Source organism: Hippoglossus stenolepis, chromosome 2 (assembly GCF_022539355.2).
Source record: "Hippoglossus stenolepis isolate QCI-W04-F060 chromosome 2, HSTE1.2, whole genome shotgun sequence".
In the NCBI taxonomy this organism is placed as follows: domain Eukaryota; kingdom Metazoa; phylum Chordata; class Actinopteri; order Pleuronectiformes; family Pleuronectidae; genus Hippoglossus; species Hippoglossus stenolepis.
Genome location: NC_061484.1, coordinates 18498474 through 18523853, shown reverse-complemented (window position 1 = coordinate 18523853; position 25380 = coordinate 18498474). Strand labels below are relative to the sequence as shown.

Sequence of the window (25380 nt, the reverse complement as noted above, 5' to 3'; positions counted from 1 at the left end):
AATGGGGAGTTTTCACTGGGATAATGTGAGTGTACAAGCATCCCAACCAACTAGTAGGGGTTGCTGAGGCAGGTACTGGGACAGGATCTCTTGCTATCTTTTATTAAGAAATACAGACAATTCTCTTCATTGAGACGCCTGGCCAAAGAAGAGGCCCCGCTTTCGGTTGTACCTACTGGCTGCTCCATTTACCACTTATAATCTTTACTGTCTTTGCTCAGAAACCATGGAGAAGAATGGGGCAATAAGTTTATTGGATTTTGACTGTTATTATTTACTAATTCTAAGCTTGGCTTGTAGGTAAGTATGATGCTGTCCTTTTAAAGAGCCTGTTCAAGGTGGGAATGTTGCACCTTTATTCTGCTTAGCCCTTCTGTGTAAAAGGGCCAAACACGGAACATGTGGGGCATTGCTGATCTGCCTTTATGCCAACAGAGAAGATTGTCAAAGACACGCATCAATGGAGAGATACTGATGCTGTTAGTCGTCACGCCTCTCATTCTGGAACACCAGCATACAATGTAAAATCACACACGGGCAGAATTATGTAGCTTGTTTTATTCAGTCTATAGGAGGCTTAAGCAGGGGTCCTCTTAATGGCTAAATTAACTAAACAAGATCTTGTGTGTCATTGAACAAATTATATCTGCTCCAGATCCTGATCTCTCTAAAGAAAGGCATACATGTGTCACTCAGGACATGGAAAGTGAGTAAATCCTAATTGGGTTGTTCTGAATGCACCATTTAGAAGATACTTAATAGGCTTAGAATAAATTATTGTCACCATTTGACATGCATTGAACATGTTAGCAAGCATCACCAGTTTCCTAATATCCTAGCAAAGGATTATGGATATTTCAGTCTATGTAACTAGTACAACGCGTGATTGATCCAAAAGGTTGTGATTGTTCTGGGAAAGAAAATATTGGTTAACAAGACTTTCCAAATCCAAGCCTTTCCTATTTCAATTTAAATTAGTTAAATGAACAATTAGAAGTGGAAACAAGTGTAAAATTGGCACCCTGCTTAGGAGTTAAGTCCTTAAGAGTGAGGAATGTGGTCCCACCCTCCCTCAGGTCTTCTCAATCAGCTCCCGTACAAAGTCAAATGCCACCACATTTCAAACTAAAGGTCTACAAATAATCATTCATGTTAATTACTTTGTCCTTTTGTTTTGACAGCTGAGGAATTAAAAATTGAGACCATCTCTGTTTGAAACCTTGTGCTATATATAGCTACAGACAACACTGAGTAAAGTTTTTTATGGATGGCACAGTCTTTGTTGTAGACATAAAAAGAAAAGCATTAAAATCTGCTGATTGAATAATTTGAGGTGGTACAAAGATATTTTTGCAAAGGGAAACCATGGTTAGCAGGATGATCAACAGATTGTAAGACACAGTCATTTTCTGTGGAAGCAATGCCAGCATACAAAATTAGTTGTGTCGTTGCCAGGCAACCATCGCACAGCTCTGCCCAGCATAGCATGAAGGCAAACAACCAAAATGCTCATCAGCCTTTGCAGAAAAACACACACGTAGTGACACAGACTTCCATTCATCCTTGTTTGTTTCAGATGAGGATTGTGTTTGAGACCAACTGACTACTATACTCTGAGACAAAAAGCAAATGTTGTTATTTACTCATTATCGTGTTCAATGGGACACAAAATGTGGCTCCTGAACTTTGTTTTGCTGCACGATTGTCCTGCCCTTTCAATTATTGAATGCAACACAACACATATCTTTGTGTCACAAAGAACTAAATGATATCTCATCAAACACCCAGTTCATGGTAAACTTACATCAAGGTTAACAGTGATGGTCATTTCCAAAGCCTCATTATCAGGTTATAAAATGACCGTTTCTACAAAAGTTCTGAATATGCCGTCTATCACACTTGTAGAGCGCAGCAGGGAGGGAGTGATGCTACTGTGAACTCAACACAATGACATTTATTAATTGAGCACTTCCCTTAAAAGGTGAATTTAGCTCAGGAAGCGTGTGCGCTCTAGTAAACAACTTAAAGGGGACATAGCATGCAAATTCCACTTTGTTAGTGCTTCTACACATTAATGTGGGTATCTGGCATGTCTACCAACCCCAAAACTCTGGGAAAAAAACACTTGCGTGTTTTGTTATGGTTCCTCTAAGTCAGAAACGTCATGCTTGAGTGACTCGATTGAGCTTCCTGGGTTTTGTGTCGTAACAAGGCACTGGAAGTCTCCCTACATGGCCTTGCCCTCCCACACTCGTTACGCCGGGTTTACACCGGAGGCAGCGAGGCTGCGAGGCAGCGCAGCGCCGTTCCCAAGCGCGCAGCCGCCTGGCTGTTCACACGGGACGAGCATTTCTCCGCTGGTCAGCCCGCGATTCACTCACATGTGGCATTTGTCTGGATCGTTGGGACTGGGAGGCTGCAGCAGTTGCTCGGGCGCGACCGCTCGCTCTCCCATGCATGAGCTGGAATTTGTGTCAAGCCACACAGCCAGCAGTGTGGAAGACTTCCGCAGTGTTCAGCACTACTGTACCACTGGCACAAACAGAGCCCCCAGTTACGCTGGCGTTACACCGACGCGGAAGCGGCCATGCGAGGCAGCGCAGCGCCGTTTTCAAGCACGCGCAGCCGCCTGGCTGTTCACACGGGACGTGCATTTCTCCGCTGGTCAGCCCCATAGACTGTATATATAAGGTCAGCCCGCGATTCTGCTTTCTCCGCTTGTTGTTGTACCCGTTGAATGTCGGGGTTCGGGGTAAATGATGGTCTTCATAGCCCCCCACCCCTCTCTTTCTCTCTCTGTCTGTCTGCTTGTGTGCTTGTAGTGGATGGGCAGAGGGGGACATTTAATTATGTGATTGGGAAAATTTAAACTCCAGGACAACAGAAGGGGAATACAAAGTATGGGATGCATATTTGATAATTTATATCATATAAAATATGTAATTTATATCGTTTAAAATCATGGGGGGAGAGGGGGGAGGGGGGAGCTGGCTCATTAGCATTTAAAGGAACAGGCACTCAAAACAGGTCACTCTGTGGAGGGCTGTTTTAGACAGGGTAAAAAGGGTGCTGTTTTAAATGATCCTTGTGGTATTTTGACCAAAGTATGTTACAGACATTTCATTAAGACCCCAAGGAACCATATCAACTTGTGATAAAATGGGCATGCTATGTCCCCTTTAAAATCAGCGAGAAAGTACCAAACCAACGTTTTCTTGTCCTTGTCCCTGTTCTTTCTTTTTCTTTTTTTTAAGACCTGACATTCAGGAGTATTCCAGCTAGATGATCACACAACAACCACAATTTTTGAGCATTTTAAAGTTGTCACACTCCAACCTCTGCACGAGTTTCAGTGTGGGCATGTGCTGTGGGGGATTCACATGTGTGCAAGGTCATTGATGTGAAAGTGCTGCTCAATGAAAAGAGCCTGTAGCCATAAAAACAGATAATTCCCTTTTCTGTCTAATGTATTGCTGGCTTGCCCTTGGCCAAGGCTCATATAGCACGCGTTTTCTTTCATATGGACGTTAAACATTAGGAATGACTCATTTGTCTCCTAGCTCATACAACAGTTAGTCACCCCCTCTTCTAATAGCAATCACACGATGCCGTTTTTTTCTTTTTTTGTTGGGCAGTGCATCAAATTAAAGGGATCTCATAATATGAATAATATGTATGAGATTTGATCCCATATTGGAAGGAAATCGAGCTGGAACCTACTTACCACTAAAGTTACACACATTTAAGTGAACTTTATGTGCATTTAATACATTTGAACATTACATTCTGACACATGCCTCGAATGACTTTGAGTGAGTTGTTAGGAAATGAAGGTAGCACTCAGCTCCCTTCCATTACGTGTCATCCTATAATACTAACACTTTGATGTGCATGGACAGGCCAGCTCCTCTACGCCAAAGCAGGACACATGACAACATTAGTCATTATGCAGCCTGAAGAGCCTAATGTGTCATTAAGGCACCACAGGGACGCACGGGATTAAGGATGCTCACCACCAAAATTAAAAAAGGGCTCAACTGGAACCTTTCTGAGGACACTTCACACATATTCACGTGATTTCTTATGTTTAACCGACAACCTTAATTGAACCGAGCGAGAGAGAAAGTGGTCAGGCTCTAGATGACATAAACAAATCCTCTTATTCACAAGACGAGTAGACAAACAAAATTAGTGCCTGTGTGTTTTTTTTCTCTCGCTCTCTCTCCATTTTCTGGAATCAGAAATCCCAGCTGTTTTATTTCTCAAAAACTCTGAACTCTTTAATCTGAGTTAAGGAGATTAAAACTGCACAATGATGTCAGTCCAAAGGGACAAAACCCAGCTCCTGTTATTTTGAGCTCCAATTGACAGTAGTATTTGTGTGTGTATTTTCTTGTGGCCGCTTCCGCTCTTTGAGTAACCATGTACCTTCAAAGATCAATTACAGGGAGTAATCACAACCACAATTACTAAAACATATGCTGCACTTCCACATCCACTCTAATATGGCATTACTCCTTCAACAGGGAACGGAAATGCATTGCTAATGTTGGGTTTCCTGCAAACCATAAAACACCCAATTAAAAACACTACGCATGAATTCCCCATCACAAACTTTATATACAAGGCTGTCCACAAAGTGTGAATCATAGGTTAGTAAATGCGTCAGCCACAAATTCATCCCTGGTCACTCAAAACTGTGGTCTTTGATATGTGCGTGCACATGTGGGTGTGTGTGTGACAAACAGAGTGAGAGAGACAAACTGAGTCACACTGTTTTATTTATGTGTTGATCCCGGGAAAATGATTTGACATGGCTCCATTCCCACCTAGGTGTGGTCCTGCCTGTGTGTAGGAATTGGGCTCTCCAATGCGCACCCATTAAATGTTGATTCAACATAGACAGCAACGTTGATTGCTTAGTTTTTGACTGTCGCATAATGGGATGTACATGTTCGGTTTTTCTAGTAAACGCAAGTCCCCGTGGTGTTTGGCAGACACTGTTCCCAACTGTCTCCATCCATTACTTTCTACCCCCCGTGTGCGCTCATTCATTCCCAGTAGGGGAGAGGAAGATAGAGCAGGGTGCTTGAAAATAAGCATGGAGAGTGTATGGGGTAATGGAAGCAGCATTGCCCACTCAGGAGATGGGCTGGTGGACGATGCATGCTAGCAGAGCGGCTGACGGCCCAGAGAATGTTCACACGCTCAGGCCTCCGAAAGTTGTGTAACTCAGTGGTGCACTGCAGCACAAACTATTTCAATGCATTTCTGACCTCAAACCCTGCAATGGTGGGATAAGATATAGAGTCTTGTACAGAGAGATGTTGCACTTGGTTTAGGTATGCCAATTAAAATTGTCCCTCTTATTTGGAAATGTAAAATATGGCCTAGTGCATATATTTATAAAGTAGTCTTTCAATTTTTTTTAGCAGCGCTGGTAAACAATATATTTCCCCTTGCATTTCTTTGATTTCTTAATCCAAGTACAATGTACAATACAAGTTGTCTATGTTTATTTTATTTGAAAGCGTTATGTGAACAAACGTCCAAAGCTTTTATTTCTGGCATTCTGATGAACTCAAATGTATCATGTCTCCGCAACGTCGCTTGCAACTAATGCAATGAAAATGACAGCGGCGAAACATTTGCAGAAACCCGAGAGGTAGTTGAAAGAAGTGAGGGATTCATCTGGTCATTCATAGGCAATAACATGGCAAATCAGAGAAATGAGCAGATGAATCACGGGGGAAGATAAAAAAACAAACAAACAGGAGACAGGTGGGGGAGGAAAGACGGGACGGAGGGGGGAGGGGTGTCGGGGTATGAGGCATTCTGTCTTATTGTCTCTCAAGATCAATGTGTTAAATGATATCAATTCCGGCTCCTTGTCAATTCAATTAGGCAGGAGCGAGAGGTACAATTACTGTCCAATGTGCTTACACTGTCTGCAGCGGGCTTAAAGGGGAAGGCGAGCAGATAACGAGGGGGTGAGAAAGTGTTTGTGTGTGTGTGTGTGTGTGTGTGTGTGCGCGCGAGAGAGCCGGGGGCTGATAATAGTGGTAACGTGCTGGTCGGGTTACCAGCAGATAATGGGTAGCTAGATCCTCATTAAGACAAGTTGTGCTCCCTCAGCTGCAGTGCCATAGATGGGCCAATTTGACTTGTTCTCATTAAGTGGAACTTAAAGAGGTGTAGCGGTGGCTATCAGCAAGTTTGATTACAGGATACTGGAAAAGAAAACACGCTGCAATGCCTGCGACTGGAAAGAAAAAAATACTTCGAGATGAGCTGCTTTGTTTATTCTTCCTTTTTTATAAATAAGACGACAGAGCAGGACAGAAATAGATGTCATATCGAAACCTCAAGGATTCTAATAGATAGTACGGGCACAATGCAACACTGGAGCAAATAAGCACAGAAATATCAAGTTAAGGCAGCATGTGTGCATGTGACCGTATGTCTGAAAGTGTCTCTCACTCTCTCACACACACACACACACACACACACACACACACACACACACACACACACACACACACACACAATGAAACCAATTAGTTAGCAGACAATTTTTCTGAGAGGGTCAAAGGTGTGAAATGTATATAAATTAAAGTTAGATGAAAAGATTGTGTGTCATTTTGTTTTCCCCTCCATCCATAGGTGGAGTCTCTCCCAGCCCACACTGGGCATAGAGCCAGCATCGACAGGTCACCAGTGGATTACAAGACTAACACATACAGACAATTCACACTCACACATTGTATACTCGCAGTTCACCTGCATGTCCCCTAAATAAGGGTCAACACTGCAGCAGAGGAGGAAACCTATGCAGACATGAGCAAATTGCTTTTTTTGGTTATTTACTAAATTTATGATTTATATTTCATAGAATCTTTTCAGATTTTTTATGAAATACAGAGGGTCAAATAATTGAATCATGAATTCCATAATTCTGTACATATAAATATAATATAAATGACTATAACACATAAATTATGTTATTAGCTTGTTTTAAATAAAATTAATAATCTGTTGATTTGTACATTTAACATTTTTGACACTTAAGATTAAATTAGGACTTTAAACAAGGTATAGTCTGAGCCCAAACTGTTAGCAGGTTTTTATAAATGGACATGATCAAAATATAGATAGGTTAGTGTTGGATAAAAGAAAAACATTATTTACATATGTAGATGGTAGTAACTTACAAATTGCATGCATCTGTAATCGTTTCTGGAACTTGACCTCCCACAACACCATTCATAAAACTGATTTGGCCAGAGAGAACCGAGGTTGTGGACAAAACTTGACCCTTGTTTTGTGTTACACTGCAGATCAGTGAGCAGCACTGGGCTGTGCACAAGATGCTGGAAGCCACTGACTGGAAACATTATTTTTACACCTTGCCTCTGAGGGCTTTATGTGCCTCGGCTGTTTTTGTGACTGTCTCAGATAATTAGTTGTTTTTATTTTTCCTCGTGCAGCTGTTTACAGTGAAATAAGACAGAAAGTGAAATACTTCTCTTCTGTCGCATGGACTAAGCTTGTCGCAGGCACTGATTAATAAATGAGTTTCATACTCTTAATGATTGTATCTTAAAACGCGTTCATAGACTTCTGAACGCCTGACTTTCTTTTTGAGTAATGAGGTATAATGAAAGTGATAATGACCTTAGGCAATGGCTCTCAGTCCTTGTCCTTGGGATGGCTAGTGCATGTAACTCATTATTCTTTATGTTTCACAACCTGTACACATCAGTAACAATTTTGAGGAGGGCCTGCAGAATGCTTATCCAGCTTATTCAATTACAAGCCAATTACAAAATGATTTTAACCGACATTACGATCACCTGAATAATATTTTGTTTAGCTCCTAGAGGCATGACAAAATATATCTATTCAATTGTTGTTTAATTGTTGATTGAAAATTAAATAAAGCATATTTTATAATGCTATTATTAAGCAGACAATTAAGTATCAGATATATGCTCATTTTTATAGGTGTTGTTTGATTAGTTGAATCATTAATGGCAGTGTTACTGGAAAGTACTAACTCAGTGATTGGTAGAAACACACACACACACACACACATACGAACACGGACCCACGTCTTGTGGCTACTGGGAATATGAATGAGTATCCAGATCTCCTGTGTGGCGCCTCAGGAAAACCAGTTTACCCCCAACACCCAAAGTGCTGCTTATACCAGAGCTCCATGTCTTCTCTCCTCTCACATGGTTGCTCATGGTATCTATAACAGTGCTGTTTGAGCCTGGCAGTCTCCTGTCAGTTAGAGTTAATGCAGCTGAGAACGGCAGTGCCTGAGGAGGAGCCGGAGTGCCTTCTGGCACAAGCTCTCTTATGTTTAATGGCTGATGCCGTTTGCTTACTCCTCTCATTACACTGGCTCATGTTTAGACTGTGGGCCTGTCACTGGCTATTAGCATCTGTGGTCAAGCAGGCTGTGGATGAGAGGAAGCATCTGGCTTATCATCAAGCACATTGTAAGTATGAAATGAACAGTTTGTTTAAGACGGGGTAAAAACAGAGTAAACACACTGTGTGCATGGGAGCATGGGTAATTGGTAGATGGATGCGACACTAAAATAAAATCTTCTCTAAGAATAAACTGATACTATGATGCAGTACAACATTTTTGCAAAGTTACTAGAGCTGGTAGCGTCAATTATTTACCTCCATTGACTATTTAAGAAAATTTTTTGAGGTATTTTTGCCTTCATTTGAGATGACAGTGGTAAATTACACAAGACAAGGACGCCCCTCAGTTCAGTTTGTCTTGACAAATCATTCTGATCAGACTTTGGCTGGAAGTTGGAGCAAATCTAAAAAAATGTATCAGGGCATATAGGAAACCATAAGAGCAGAGGGAGGAGGCACTAGACTAAAAAATGCAGTGGAGACAGAGGCAATGACAGAAACTGACAAAATACTATACACTGGGCAAACCTAACGCAGACGACATTAGGTCGCATGTCTTTCTTTTCACTTTGCATTTTGATTGTCAGACATAATGAAAGCATGTGTCACAGTTCAGGTAGGAGGGACACAAGAGCATGACTCAGGAGGTAGAAGTAAGGAAATATTTTCTTCACAAAAAAAAAACAAGAATACAAAAATCCAAGCAGCCAAACAAAAAACAGTCTGACTGAGGAACCCCCCCCCCCAAAAGAAAACAAAACAAAAGAGAGAAAGAAAAAAGTTCAATAACAGAATCAGGATCAAAACAGGCAGAGAGCAGAGTGCTGTAAAGCAAAGGCATATGGCACAAAGACAATCCGGCAGTAAACAAATGGAAATTGACCCATATACAGTGTATAGGGAGGCACTGGGGGAATGGGGAACATGTGAGTGGGGGTGGAAAGGCAGCCAGGTGGGGGGTGTGTGTGACATGACATCACAATTAGAACAACTGGACTGAATGAACCCAGGACCACGAAAGCATATTTAATAAAGCATATGATTTTAGTCACTGCCGAGGTGACAAGTGAACATGTTTTACGCAAACAGCGTTCTAAAGTTTTTACAAATGCCTTTTGAAGAGCAGATTTTCAAACTCTCACTGTCAAACAGAGGGTTCGGGAAACAATGATGTTACAGCTTACTTTGTACATATGCCCGCTGTTGTTTGTATAATGAGCATGTGTGAGAAACAACACAAACAATGGCAGCTATATAAAGGATTCCCAACATTTGGTTAGCATTGCTAGGTCTAATTACATGTTTGCAGCTAAATTTAGAATAACTGCACAATATTACCGGCATCCGGAGGTGTCTGCCTCACCCAATATTACGCAGACCGCAGCGTTCTTTACTTTATCACCACCTACTGGCCCAGAAGCCTGCTTTGAGTGTTTGTAGTTGGTTTTTTGGTGATTTTCGTTAAAACGTAATGTGGACCAAATTAATTTTTATAACAATCAAATAATTTGAAAAGTTTGTAACCGGTACCATGACCTGAATCAGGGTTTTTCAATTCTGTTCTTGAAGATTCAGACCTTCCTTTACACATAGAGGGAGGTTACAGGCATCGTAAAGACTTTATTATCCATCTGCCTTAGTCACAGTCAGTATGACATTAGGAGGCTGTAAACTATCAACCTCCATATTTCTGTTTTTAATGTAGGATGAAGGTATCCCAAAACAGCCTGAAAAATAAAGGTACGTCAGCAACAGCATGAGCACGGCGACAAACCAGAGAGGTACTGTAGCTCTGGGAAAAACGAAGAATGTAAGAGGGCTTAGAAGTCAACACAATACTCAAAGCTTCCATGCAAGCGGCGCCTGACGTGTGAAGATAACTCTTCTATGGCATTTTTAAAAAGGTGTCCTGTAGGAACAGTTTGCCTTTTCATACTGGAGCAGTTAAAATGGTTTGAAAATGATTGCCCAGAATGTCCAACGTGAACTGGATCAAAGGTTCATAAGTGTTGAAAATTGGGCTTGTGGTCTGATTGATAGTTTTGTGCTGATGAAAAACGCCACCGTGCTCAGATATAGGTGACGGCACATCATGCAGCGATGCAGGGGTTGAAGAATAGAAGCATAAGGTGGATGGTGAAGAGTTAAATATTAAGAGTGTTGGGCTGTAAGCGAAGGTTTTAGGTGCATAGTTTCAGGAGAATAAGGAAAAGAGTGAGGGGAAATGTCTGGTTATCAGACAGACAGAGAGAGAGAGAGAGAGAGAGAGCAGGGGATAAAAAAGTCTAGCCCTGCAGCAGCAGTACGGGGAGCTAGAGCAATGCTGCCTGCAGCCTGCCTGAACTGAATAGCAAGTAGTTTGCGAGGGAGGGACTAAAGGAAGGGCAGCGGAATAGAAGAGAAGCGAGGGAGGGAGCGGCTGAGAATAGGTTAGTAAGGGTGAGAAAATAAGAGAGTGGTGTGATATCTGTGAGAGCAGAACTGTGGTAAAGAGAAAAAATGCGAGTCAATGGGGTGAGAAGAAGGTTTGAGTATCATTGATGTACTTTTGTTTTACCGCAGAACGTGGGGGGAGAAAACTATTTATCACTCACACACACACACGCCCAAACACTCACACACACACACACCTCCCTTTACATGTATTACACAAACATGATGTGGCTGTGGCTGCCGCTACAGATTGGATACAAAACACCTGTAACAGAGACTGAGGTCAATCTTGCTTAAGAACCTCGTTCGTAATACCAGGAGAGATAATCCTACTTCATCATCATTTTCTCCGTCTGCATTTTATCATCCTCCACACCCCCACCCCCACAACGGATCAGACCAAACACTGACATGTCAGGAATTACAGGATTTTGGCGCAGTAGAGAATGGACACACGTTAGAGGGTTGAATTCCCAAGTAAATGTTTTTAATTGAATGAAAATCAATTCCAGGCTCCTTCAGCTACATACATGTATATCCTCACGGTGCTGCATCCATATCCAGCATGTTTCAAATAGTGGCATTAATAAGGATTATTGATTGTTGCTGACATGTCAGTAACAAGTGTAGTGACGTCTCAACAAGTACCTCTGCGGTAAAAGAAGGGTCAAATTTGGGCTGTTCCAGGATCACCTCTGTATTTTTCAGATTTTTGAATTTCTGAGGAGATTTTAATGACGTACATTCACTACATTGAAAGAAATGATTTTAGGAAAATTGTGAAAGATAAAAACATGTGGATTCGTTGTTTGTTTGGACACTGTCGCATTTGCCTCAGACTCCGTCCCTGCTTAGCTGATGTTCTCTTTCCACTCAACTGTTCACAACAGCTAAAATAAGCCTGTGTGTCTGTGACCACTTTACTATATCGTGTGGAGCGCAGGGTTTGTGGAGCACAGGGTCAGAAGTCAGCGAGGTTGCTCCAGAAACACAAAATGACAGACGGATTCCATCTTTCACACACTTGCCTCCCATTAATGTGACGTAATGTTGACTTGTAGGAGTAGTCTACGCACAGGTGCACAAAAAATAGCATATTCACAGTATTCATAGCATATGACCCGCGCAAAACCTCTTCACAGCTGCCAGCCTTTTGCTATCAATGTGAATGTTGCGGTTGTCAGAGATAGCGAGGCGCACAGAGAAGGATATGGGTGTTTTTGTAAACCAGGATAATAATGACTCAGGCTGAACTTGTGGGTGGGTTGCTGTGTGTAGGTGGTACTAATCAGGGATTAGGGTGGTTTGGGAAAAGGGAGGAAAAAAAAAAGGGCCTCAAGTCTGACAGCAGAAAATGGAGCCACGAGCTGATCAAATGGAAACATGCTAATGATAGCACGATAACACTAGCATACCACCTGCCTATTGTGGCCGAGGCCACCGTAGAGGCAGCCGCTGTGTACACCAACAGTGCTGATATACTATATAGAGCCAGACAACAGTGTGTTTCCTTGCTGTAATGATCCATGGTGCGACAACTTCAAAGACTGCTGGAGCCGGCTGAACTTGTAAAATGATTATGTTCCCCCATGCTTTCATGTCGGCTTTGTCAGTCCAGCCACGCAACACCGCAAGCTCCTAACAGAGTCGTTTCTGCTATTAACTGGGAAACATAAAACCACGGAATATCTGGACATAATGTAAATACACGGTGTGAGCACGGATCAGGGGATGGGACTTAGTGTCACGGTGGGTGTTTTGGATTGATGTCTTTTCAAAGGACGTCTATTCTCTTCCTTCAGCGGACTTATACGAAACGCATTCCTGCAGTGGTCACAGCTGTTCGTGTCCCCACGACATTTTCAGGAAATAAAAATGACATCACCCTTGAAAAATATTGGCCGTCATTTATCAAGGCGTCTTCGAAACGGAACATATTTAAACACTAGGAGAGACATATGAACCTCTCTACGTCTGATTTATTAAACTGTTGCACAACACCTAAATAAGCACTGATTTGATCACGGACTGATAAATTGATTCGACTGTGGAAACAAGGACACACAGCACGGGTCCTTTATTAACATATGGCCGACCAAAATTTATGTGTGGTTGGCAACTCTTGGCCGATAAAAAGAGATGCCTGGTGCACACATATTTCCATTTGCTACATGACAAAGACAACACGGCAGGAGCTCTTCCATAATTGTTGAAAATTATCATAAAAAACTGCATAAATGATGCCAACGTTGAGCAAACATAATTTCTGCACCATAAAGATGCTTCAAGTGCTTCTGTAGAGTGACCATGCATCTGCATATGTTTTCAATGGAGAATTAAAGGTGATAAAACCTTGTGTAAAACCTAAAGTGCTATGTGGACTGTCCTCTTTGTGCTATGCTTTCACAATGGATGGATAACATTTAATAAAGAGCTGGATGCAATGACAGTCCTGCACTACATAACACCTTTGTGAAGCTTGTAATTTAATTTTCTTGTTGGGTCCATATGTATTTGTATGTGGTTATTGGAGATATTAGACAGTGTATACCGCTGTACCATAGACCATGAGATTGATGATGCCCCGCCACCACCTCCGACTATAAATAAATGAAGCCCTATTATTCCAGATTCGAGTGCTGCCATCTTGTTCCGATGAGGTCACCAGTCTATACAGTATGTGATGGTGGAGCTGTGCTATCAAGGTTCTGTCAATACATGCGCTCGACCAATCAGGAGTCAGTCTCAGCAGTAAATCATGATGTTTAACCCCATTTATATAGCATCAAAATACAAATTAAAATCAAACGTACCAGAAAACATTAACACTTGAACATACAGCAGTGTGATAAGAACAACTTCTACGAAAATGTATGTATATTTATCACTGTTTTGTTTGGGCCACGTTCCATGTACTAACATTGTTAGTGACGGCAATAAAGACACTGTGGCTTTACTTCCAGGGAGCAGTCCTGTCTTCCATCTGTATATACAGTCTATGATCAGTACAAAGTAATTTGAAACTATTCTCAATATTCTCAAAGCAAACACATGGGCTATGACATTGAACTGATAACTACTCAGTGTCAAATTAATAAAAAAAGATTTGTCATAAATTTGTGTAGTTAGCAGACATGTTTTCTTTGTCTATATATCTAAACAGACAAAGGAGGATAAAAATGAATAGATAAATCTTCTCAGAAGGACATGAAGTCTATTTTTAATAAAACCTTTCATGAAAATTCAGTGTTTGGAAAACCTTGGCCATTTTAATACCACTGTGAGCTCTGCCTGGCAATAATAGTTAGGCAGCAGCATAACAGGAACTTGAATGCATCACAAGGACAGTGGAGTGTGCCCCTGGGCTAGTCAGCTTTATTTCCAATGCTATGACAGGGTCAGGTCTCTGCTGTAGGTGACCATCTTAATTATGCATCGTCCATTTGGTGCAGGTCTCTGGTGCAGGTAGGCAGCTGCACCAGACAGTAGCTCATAGAAGAATGACCTAATGAATAACGCCGGTACCTAAACTCTGCTCTGAGCCACTTTTTAAACAGAGTGATACCAGGAGTTAATGTAGCCGTGCTTCATCAAAGACTGGAAATAATAAGTGACGCAAGCAGCCTCCAATGAATGCAGTCACCATTACACAACACAAGAGCTGGCCAAGTTGAGGGCTAACTGTGTAGCATTGTGGTGCAAAGGACACATACATTGCATTGACAAAGACAACTTAACACAAACAACAAAACCCCTACTATGTTCAGTAATGATTTCTGTACTTTAAAAAGACCATGAGGAAAAATATTAACTGGAGGGTTAAAATAATTCCTCTGATTTGAAGTCTTTTTATCCACATGTCATTTTAAGAAAGTACCCCCTGCTTACAGTGGCAGAGTTGAGCCATTTGTCAACAAGTTCACAGATTTTTTTTGTCTCGTCAGAGGATTTAGTTGTCATTGTCTGCTGCCGGAGACGACACGCTGCATTTTAATAAAGGCTGCAGTTTTGAATCCAGGGGCCTTATGATGTGGTAAAAATTGCATGTTTAACTGCCTTTACTATGTAGGACTTGGGGGATGTGTCCTCATGTAATAGCACAACAATTAGTCTGACACACCCTTGGGAATTGATCTGTAGATTGCGCCTGCTGTCAATTCACTGTATGTCATGCTATGGACCAGCCTGTAGGAGGATAGATAAAACAAGGTTCTATGGGTGGATCTGTAGGAATTATCTGGGTTGTAACTTAGATCTACAGAAGGTGGTCATTTTCATTTGATGGTAACAGTATAACAAGTCCTTAGTGATCAGAGGATGTAAGTGTTTGTTTGCAGTAAATGTTTTTGTTATGTGAGCTGAAGTCTTGTGAATGTAGGTACATAGTAAAGATTCCTGTGGTGCAGTGCTTAGCGTTGCCTCAGAGCAAATAGGTTCAGTGTGGAGTCTGCATGTTCTCCCTGGTATTCTCTGGGAAGTCGGACTTCCTCCCACAGAAAGACGTACAGGGTAACTGCAGACTCTAATGCCCCGTCCCAATTCACCCCTCAGCCCTCCCACTTGGCCCTACCCCTTCGTTTTGATTGGACGGGGTAGTGTTTCTCTATGTGACATAAGTGTGGCCTTCTTCCACTTCAAACACCCCTTCAACCTTAGTGTATTCGTTACCCCCCCCTCAAAAAACCAAAGGGGTAGACGGAAATCCAAATCTAAAAAAATCCATGAAAATGTTTTAAATCAAGCGGAATATCTTCAGTAACAAAGAAAAATCTGATTGAATCGCTGTGAAAAAAAACAAAACATTCCTGCATATGTTATAACAATTTCAATTTTGATGATGTAGCGAGTGGTGTCCCGATTCCTAGGGGAGGATTCTCTCGCCCTCTCCCTTGAGGCTGCGTCGGTAGGGCCAAGGGAGAGGAGTTGGGACAGGGCCTTAATTACTCGTAGGTGTGAATGGTTGTTTGTCTTTGTACGTCAGCCCAGTGACAGACTGGTGACCTATCCAGGGTGTGCCTTGCCTCTGTCAATGTCATCTGAGATTGGCTCCAGCTCCCCCCCCCGTGACCCTCGAAGGATAGATGGTACGGCTAAAGGATGGATGGATGATTTTAATAAGCATTCATAGTATTTTTTTTGTATTATGTATATTGTTAACTGAATGTAAGGAGCAAGCAAGGTCAAGGTTTTTATCATTGTTTATGTGTTTGAAATTGAAGACAGAGAAGTATATTATAAATCCTAAAGCTTATAAAGATGTTATTACACAATACAAAAATCACAGAAACGGTAAAATCTAGCTGGAAGTTGGGTATTAGATTAAGCAGATACATTATTCAATCACTAAAAAAAGAATACATATTTGATGTATCTGATGCATGTATCTAGATATGTTACGAACGACTTTGTTCTCGACATAACAGATATTCACAGATCAAACAGACATGGCGACATCTCTTTTTCAAGCATGTGGCAGATTCACAACTTGAATAAATATTTTCTTCCTTCAAATTCAAAAACTGAAATGTCATTCTTGCCAATACACGTGCAAGACAGTTGACCGGAGTACTGAAAAATGCACCACCTCCACAATGAAAAAAGAAAAGTGTTGGACCGACAACTACATCAATGGATAAACCAAATTCATTTGCGTGATCTTTGATGTCAGATTGTGGACTGAATATGCAGGATACAACTACTAAAACACTGTCATCCACATCATTTCTAAGTTTGAGCACAGATAGTGCAGACAGGTCACTGCTCTAATCCATCTGCTCCTGCTGTGTGTGCTTTAATATCAGTCTGATATCTGACGACTGCAAACTAGTTCACTTCAGCTTTCAAGCAAGTATGGAGACAGAGTAATGAAGTAGAATCTGCATGCTGCTCTGTTCGCTCTCTTCAATTTACCTCCTCACACAAACACAATCTGAAAGCAAACGCATTTCCTGTTCCCGTTGATGAAGTGACCACAGCACTCAGTACAACACAGCCAGAGCAAGCTGACCACCTGCAGTGAAGAGATGTGCCATAAACTGTGGCACAGTTACACTATCATAGTCAATGACACATCATGACTCAAGTCTGCAACGTGATTTTTTCCTGAAAAAGTAATAAAGATTTAAATGTATCCATCTCATTCGAGGGTGGTTAGCAGTGGTCACCTCACAGCCAGGTTCTCTAGGTTTTCAGGGGGTACTCCGGCTTCCTCCCACAGTCCATACACATGCAGATTGGTGATAGGTTAATTGACGACAATAGGTGTGAATGTGAGTGTAAATGATATGTTGTCTCTGTATGTCGGCTCTGCGGTCCAGGATGTACCCCTCCTCTCGCCCAATGTCAGCTGGGATTAGCTCCAGCGCCCGCGGCCCTTAAAGCATAAGCGATATAGATATTGGATGGATGGATGGAATTTGATTTGACAAAGCCCTGATGCAGCCTCTTAAGATGTGACATTTGAATAAAGCCTTGTGAAGGACAAATATATACTTTGTGGGAAAAAGTGTTTGTACGTACTTAAATGCAAATGCAATTGTTAGTGTCTACTTTGAGTTCCTGTGAAAATATCCATCGTCGTCATCCATCTGCTGCATGATAATTACATTGCTAACATCCGGTTTGTTCCATTTTAATGCTAATGTAACTCCAGGATTTTTCTTTCAGTTTTTTTTCTGTCAGTTTGCCCTGGTTTATACTAGGTGCACGTTTTTATTCACAAATCTAGAGTGACGTGTTCCCAAAAAACCCACTGGTGTAATGTATTCCATATGCAAACAAACACCACCTGTTACACAAAAACAATCACGCAGACACCTCCAGAAATACAGATTCCAACTTCCCAGCAAACCAATCTGCCTGATATGTATGTATATATATGTATGTATGTATATATGTACACCAAAAGGTACAACATGACCTTCACTCCAGGATATCTTTGTTGTTATTGTATACTGTGATGTGTAAATGAAAAAGCTCAAAAGACATCTGCTTTTGCACTGAGCCACAACAGCTCAGTGGCTGGAATTAAAATGTCCTGCTCTTGTTCATGTAGATTTTCTACAGGTGGCCTTGTTTCCTCACACACCAACAGACGGCCATGGTGGGTGTTAGGGGCGGCTCTGAGAACTGGAGCTCGAGACTCCATGGGAATTAATAACGTGCAACTTTAACAACTGCCTTAAGTTATAAAAAGGTGTTGTGGGGATTCCCTCTGTGAGAACTAACAACATCCCTCCTCTGTACGGACTTCCAGGTGAGACAGATAATGGTGAATGACTGAGTACGTGTTGTTCTCTTACATGAAGAGAAAGACAATGAAAAAGTAACACACAAGCCATCTGCATCTGTAATAGAGAATAACACTGGTAGTAAATGATCATCTAAAGCTTGACAACAGCTGCTGTGTTACTGCAGAGTGTGATTCCTCTACTTCTACCGTGTGTATGACACATTCATGTGAGACACAATTACGTTAGATGCTCCCTGGGCTGAATACGGCCCACAGGCCAGAATTAGCTGAAGCTGGAGACTTATGAATGAAGGCTCTATACTGGAGATTCAGTACAAAACAAGGCTCTGGATAGTATCTGTAAAACAATAAAAATACTTATATAGATAAATGCATCACATGAAAATAGATAGAATGACCCGGAAATCTGAAATCTCATGTCTTAATTAATGCAACATAAGATAGAAAAATAAAACCTGGTTAACAATAATACAATAAAACCTTTGATAGTGTGATAAGAACGACCTAAAATGACAGAAACCATCTTTGAGAAAAATTCATTGAATGCAAATTTTTGACATTTTGCTTTTGCCCGTGTCCCATTCACTGACACAGAGGAGGAAATCATGATTTATATTGCAGCCAGCCAGCAGGGAGTCATCCAGACACTTCCCTCATGGGAAGCCATCATGTCATCCATCTTTATATACAGTGTGTGCTTGGATCTAAGACCTTTAACCTCAGATTCAATACAGGGAGTTAATATATAAAACAATTCATATAAAGTAATTTGACGCTGTAGCATGGCGGCATATTCACAATAAAACATTTGCACCCGTCAGCCCAAGAATATAGTGTTTAACCACTTAGTGTAATTTCCACAGTGCTAAAGTGCTAAAGGAGATAACCCCTGTTTTCTTATCCCATTGCTTACAATGTTGCCTCTTATAAAGCAAAGCACTAAATACATATTTCATTGTAATCAACAAATTCCCTAAGGAGACTAAACCAGTAACACATTCATCCCATTAATCGCTTACGTCTCTGTGCAACACAACTCCACAGTCTCTAAACAACATTAAAAACAAATGAAAGAGCCATACTTTGGCATCAGGTACAGTTGATTCTGAAACAACTCTGACAGCATTTTGTATTTCTTAGAGTAGCTCCTTGTTGGGCTTGGGGCAAACGGTTCTGTTTACACTGCTTTGCTCATTTGATAAGCCGCGAGGAATATCACCCTCCACCTCAGGCTTTAGAGGAAGTATGTCTGTGGATGTTTATCAAAGGTGTTCATGTGCAAGAAAATGAGAGAAGGCATTCTGCAGTTTATCCACACTATTTATAGAGAGACCTCATTTATAAACATTGTGTGCACACTTACCATGCAAGAAGAACGTTTGCTGGTGACCCTTGCATACTTTTTTTTTTGTGCAGATTCCTGGTAATCAAAACAATGAAAATCCCAATCTGGAAATATCTGTTGCTTTTGCAAAGACGGCTCTCACTATTTACAAACAACTTCACTATTTAACACAATTTAAGACAATTTAATCTGCATTAAACAGACATTTTGATTTGTCATGGTAAGAAGAGCAGGCGTTTGTGTAGCCATGCGTTAGCTATGGCTCTGTTTAGTGTCCCAGCAGGTCATGACAGTGTGACGGCAAACCGTCATGTACAAAACCAGAACTCTTCAACTGAATCAGCGAAATGGATTTTAGACAACATGAGTTTTAACATGTGCATCTGAGTCTTTCCTACTGTCATACGTCAAAAAGTCCTCCATGATGGAACAGGACGATATCATACATGATGCATGGCTGGTGCACTGGGGCAACATACATGATCTGACAGTTTATCGTGCAGAACATTTTCAAGTCAGGCAGATAATCTACGAATGAACGTTAGATTGTGGAAATAGTATCATATGATTGTTCAATGTTTGATTGGGATCTAATTTTAATTTATAACAAATAACTGATTTTGTTTGCATGTTTGAGGGTCAATTTGAAGTTTAAAAGAATACTGTATCTTTGGATTCACTCCAAAGTCCAAATTTCAAAAGACTTGGTTCACCCCCAGTAGTTTGTGTAAATGAATTTCAGTGTAGTCATGTTTTTTGGACATTTTGCAACTAATTACTGTCAAGGTGAAGCATCCGTGAAGGAGAACACCACCACCTGTGACACTCAATGAGCGGTAGGGTGTTAACAGTTAGTGTTAACAGTATTAATACTCCATCGGAGCAGGAGTGATAACTTACATCAAACGTGTAAAAGACTTTTGCACAAAATACTGAAACAAGCTCCCAAATTGAACTTGCTTGAAGAAAAGCACAAACCAACCTTTGAGTAACAGAATTCAACTGATTCAAATTCAAGGTTGAAAATGTACAAATTAAGGTGTGAAAATGTGAACCACAAAGATCGTTCTTGTGTTACAAGGTGTATCTGTCCCTTGCACTACAGGCTCTAATGGGACTTTACATTGATCTTTAGGTATTCTAAACTTAACTTGCAGCGGGGACTCTGCGGACAAAGGCACAAGTAATTTTCAGTCTACACTTACAAGTGTTTCAGGCTTTTGCATCAGAGACTCCTCAGTCCGCTGCATTCTAGCCTGCTTCATCCCAACATGAGAGAGGTTAGTGGACACATGAAGGATGTGGAGGCTTGTTTGGATCTGAATGAGGCAATAGGCAAGAGTAGTAAGGGTTATCAAAAGTGAGGCCATGGTGCTCGAGAGAGAGAGCTGGGTTTTGAAAAGGGGGCTTGGTGACTCTCAGTGGGATTTCTGTGTCATCTGACAGCACAACAAAGTTCCTCTGGCAGACAGAGCCTCGGTCCAGGCACCGTTTGATGTCGTCTCTGAAGCCAGAAACATTATAGAGCCAGAACACAGCTGGATAAAGAAACACACTAAGTAAAAAAATTTGAAACATGCAATTGAATTAAACACTGAATATGGAAAAACCCACACACAACATCCTGCCAATACGTGGGTGAGGAACTGGATGTGGCAGGTAGCTGTAAATATCTACCAACTGTGGTGCCGGGTAAGGAATTCGGATTTTGTTGCATGTCCAACACTGACAGCGTGACTGTTCTATGTTGTGACACTGCAAAAATCTGTCTGTCTAGTCTCCTCTCAAAATCCAACACCTCAAATTGGACATACAGTACCAGGAATTTAGACCCATATTCATTTCCTTTCACACATACAAATACACACCTTCTATCTATCCATCTGTATCCATCCATCCATATTCTCTCTCCTGTTAAATATCATTGTCAGTGATGAAAACTCAGTCTATGCAATTGTGTCAAAATAAGTGATTTACATTGTATTTTCCAATATGTGGCACAGTGGGACTTTTTGCCTGTATTTTTGTATCCTTGACATTTTGGGCTGTTATTCTGACTCCCGTGGAGTATTTGACTTGCCTCACTCATGTGTCTGTGTACAGTAGATATTTACTGACCTTGTATGTGTGATGCTTGTTGATAATAACAATATTTCTCTGTCCATCACTCTATCAGGTTCTGGCATCACCGACTTCACTTTTTATTATTATTATTATTATTATAAAGTGAAATCTACAGGTGGTTTAAGACCGTGCTTCCATCCACAGATTTATTGGCACACCTGTTTCCCCTTTTCCATCAATGCAACATACTCTCTTTGACCCTTTTTGGCTGTTTCAAGCAGATTCGTAATTCCTTCTTTATTCATTGTTTTATCTCTTGACAATCAATCTCTTGAGATCCTCATCTATATTTATAAATTATTTATTCTTAAAAGCGTCAAACATGGGAAAATCGTTAGAATGACATGTTTTTTTCTTCTGTTTGCTGAAGCAAACTCTGCATCACACAAAAACATGCTTCAAGTAGTTGTTGCCCATAGTGAAAGCTGAGTCCCTCCAGTCACATGCTCCAATGAACATTATGATGGTATCTTCTTTCCTGTTTTGTTTAACCCAGCAGCAGTTAGTGTGAGCAAAAGGACGATGGAGATAGATGTGGATTTTTTGGGTTTATTCTGGAGGAAACTCAAACTAAAACCAACCTTGACTGGGTTACTGACTTCACAATTAAGATTTTCAAGATGTATATCTGAGATAAGTCTATGATGGTAATAATTTGCGATGTCCACGGCAATCTCAATTTATCTCTGAGTAGATTTCTTCAGATTTACAGTTCATCCTCAGTTGAGGGTTATATAACGGGATTATGTAATCGAAAGGACCAAAAGTGAAATGAATAAGCCTGATGTTAACTCTCTGTCCACTTGTGACCCTTCAAAACTAAGAGAAACCTCCGTCCACCGGGGGTTGTTTTCAATCCTGCGCCTTTTGCTAACCACACCACTGACAGCCACACTACGGAGCAAGTGTCTTGACTGACCCCCGCCACCATCCTTTCCCAGCTGCCCATCAACATTATCTCTGCAGCGGGCCAATTAGTTATCATCTGCCTTGTTTTGTCGGGCTCGCACAGTCAGACGTGCTCTGGTTCAGCAAATTATTTCAATAATGGGCCTGTAATCATAGATGCTGATAATTCTGAGTCTCTTTTGATCCCTCAAATCAATCCAGTCTGTTCACAATACACCGTAACCTCCACCTTTTTCCATTGTTTAACTAATTCAAGATGTGACATAAAATCAGAACAATTACTGGGACATAAAATAAAGCATTAAGAGTTCAGAAATCCAAATGAAGTCATGAATGTTTGGATACAAACTGCTGTATTTCAGCTAATTTAGTCCCGGCCAACATTGTGTCAAATTCAAACGATTGACTGACCAGGAGTCACGGCTCATGGGTCAGTAACGTTTGGGACAAGATGTAAGATGAAGGATAAGTGGAGGTCAAATATCAAGCCAGTGACAGATCATGTTCTTGGTGTTTTGCATCCAACAAAAAATGGTAATTTAATTTCCCTTTACACAAAGTACTTGATTTTACTCATCTATGACGCACTTCTAAATATTGTTTGACATGGGAGGGGATGAGTCACATTCATACATGAAACCTAAACTGAAAACATATGGTTTAATCCAAAACGGGGGGGGAAATGTAATTATAAAAAGGAAAATCATATCAATATCTGTAAAATGGTGATTGATTGAGAAATGGTTCTGTTGTTCATGAGAGTAATGCCACTATAGGCACATCTTTTTCAAACTCACACACACACGGTCATACACCTCACCTCATTCTGACTTTAGCTCCAAAGCAGGGAGCCAAAGCTCTTAAAGTCTTAAAACTGATGGTCTGGATACTCTCATCTCCTGTTCGCTGTGTCAAGTCATTATAGGGCACCAAGTCATTAGCTGATGGTGTAGTCATCCATTACAGCTAAGAGGGAATATAGCAAAGGCAAAGCAGAGATGATTCCAACTTCACAATGTCCAGATCATGTGAAGGGCAATTTCTCTTCCATCTTCTTTGCTGCTCAATGCATCATTGTCCCTGTGAAATATTCACAGAGTTCTTCAGAATAAGATTTAAAAAAATGAGAATATGGTTTTATGAAGTACGTTCACTGGATGCTTTGACTTCTTTTAATTATTTGCATTCTGATCCATAATTCTTCCTTCACCAGCTTTACATTGATACATGTGACAATGACATAATGGCTGTGATGTCTATTAACTACAAATTATTTTTCCTAATGAAATAAAAAAAAAAATATATATATATATCAAACAACAGTGTTATGATTAAAGGAAATAAACACCAGCCAAATTGTACAATTTGAAACACTGATACTATTCTGAAGTTGTGGTAATGCTGGCAGGGTTAGAGGAAATACAGGGCTGTTACGATTGTGGGTTCTTGGTAAGCCAATAACTATTGCATAACTATATGAAATGCTATTCTCTAGAGTGTTCACTTAAATATGATTTTTTTCTCATCAGGAGTATAATATAGTCTCCAATCATTGAAACATGGATGTAATGCTCTGCATGGGTTGCTTAAGTATTCTAAACATCTGCAATGTCTAATGTCTTGAACAAATCTAAGCTGGTGATTGATTGTTAAATACTTGGTTAAATAAACAGCCGGCTTAAAAACATTAGTGGTGAAAAAAAAACTACTTTAGTGTTGGTGCAGTCACCCTCCAGTGGTAGTTGTGGTACGTTTGGTTTGATGAGACGCAATTAAAACGGTCTAATTCACTACCTGGTTTCCTATTACACTCTCACTCTCCTGACTTTAATATAGTATAATTTCAAAGCTGTAGTTTAGTCTTGAAATCATATGTCACTAAAGAGTGAGGATCAGATACAATGCAGTGGATAGAGTAGAGTAGAGTTAAATAAAGTTTAAAATCCATGTTACAGTAATTGACTCTAAAGCAGAGCATATGAGCAGACACAGTGATATGATTAGGAAACACAACTCAAACCAGGCAGGCTTTTATATCGTAAAGTTTTACAGCACAGACCCAGTTCCAAAGTAATCAAAATTATACAGCATATCATTCTTTTATTTAACTTATAAACAAAATGAATCATTATTATTATCTATTTAATATAACTACACAAGGAAAAGCAATAGGCATTGCTGTCTGTAATAACAACTTTAGTTCTTTTCCATCAAAGGATATTATTTGTTTCACTATTTATTCATACACAAGTTACTGCACCTGAATTATTAAAGGGGCATCATTAAAGGTTCAGTGTGTAGAATGTAGTGACATCTAGTGGTGAAGTTGCATGTTGCAGCTGAACACCCCTCACCTCACCCTCCCCTTCCAAACATGGAAGAGAACCTGTGGGAGCCTTCAGTTGTCATAGAAACTCAAACGGTGTTTAGTTTGTCCAGTCTGGGCTACTGTAAAAAACATGGCAGCCTCCGTAGAGTGGACCCACTCCCCATGGAAATATAGTATTTAAAGTATTTAAATATAATTGGCCCATTCTAGGGTAAAGAAAACAACAATTTGTACAATTTAGATGAAACACACTAGTGAAAACATCTAGTAAGATTGTTTTATTTTCAATTTCTGTCAATAGATCCCTTTCACCTAAATCTTACAAACTGGACCTTTGAAACCTGTTTTTGTAAATTTCCTTCGATCGGATTTTTGTTTAATCTAAAGTCCTTTTTAAGAAAAACAAGAATGCTTGACAAAAAATGCAATAAACTCAGGGAGAAAGAAACTGCAGATGGTAAGAAAGTTGGCTGGTATGAGGAATGGAAGACACTGTCACAGCTCAATATCTTTGGAAATCAATGGCAGAGCATTGACAAGGCTATG

At 40.5% G+C, this 25380-nt stretch overlaps 1 protein-coding gene across 1 annotated transcript in view; it reads right to left on the bottom strand.

Moving 5' to 3' along the window:
* Positions 1-25380, bottom strand: part of ctnna2 (catenin (cadherin-associated protein), alpha 2) — a 282069-nt gene that overhangs the window by 80525 nt on the left and 176164 nt on the right. The gene's annotated exons all lie outside the window — the stretch shown is intronic.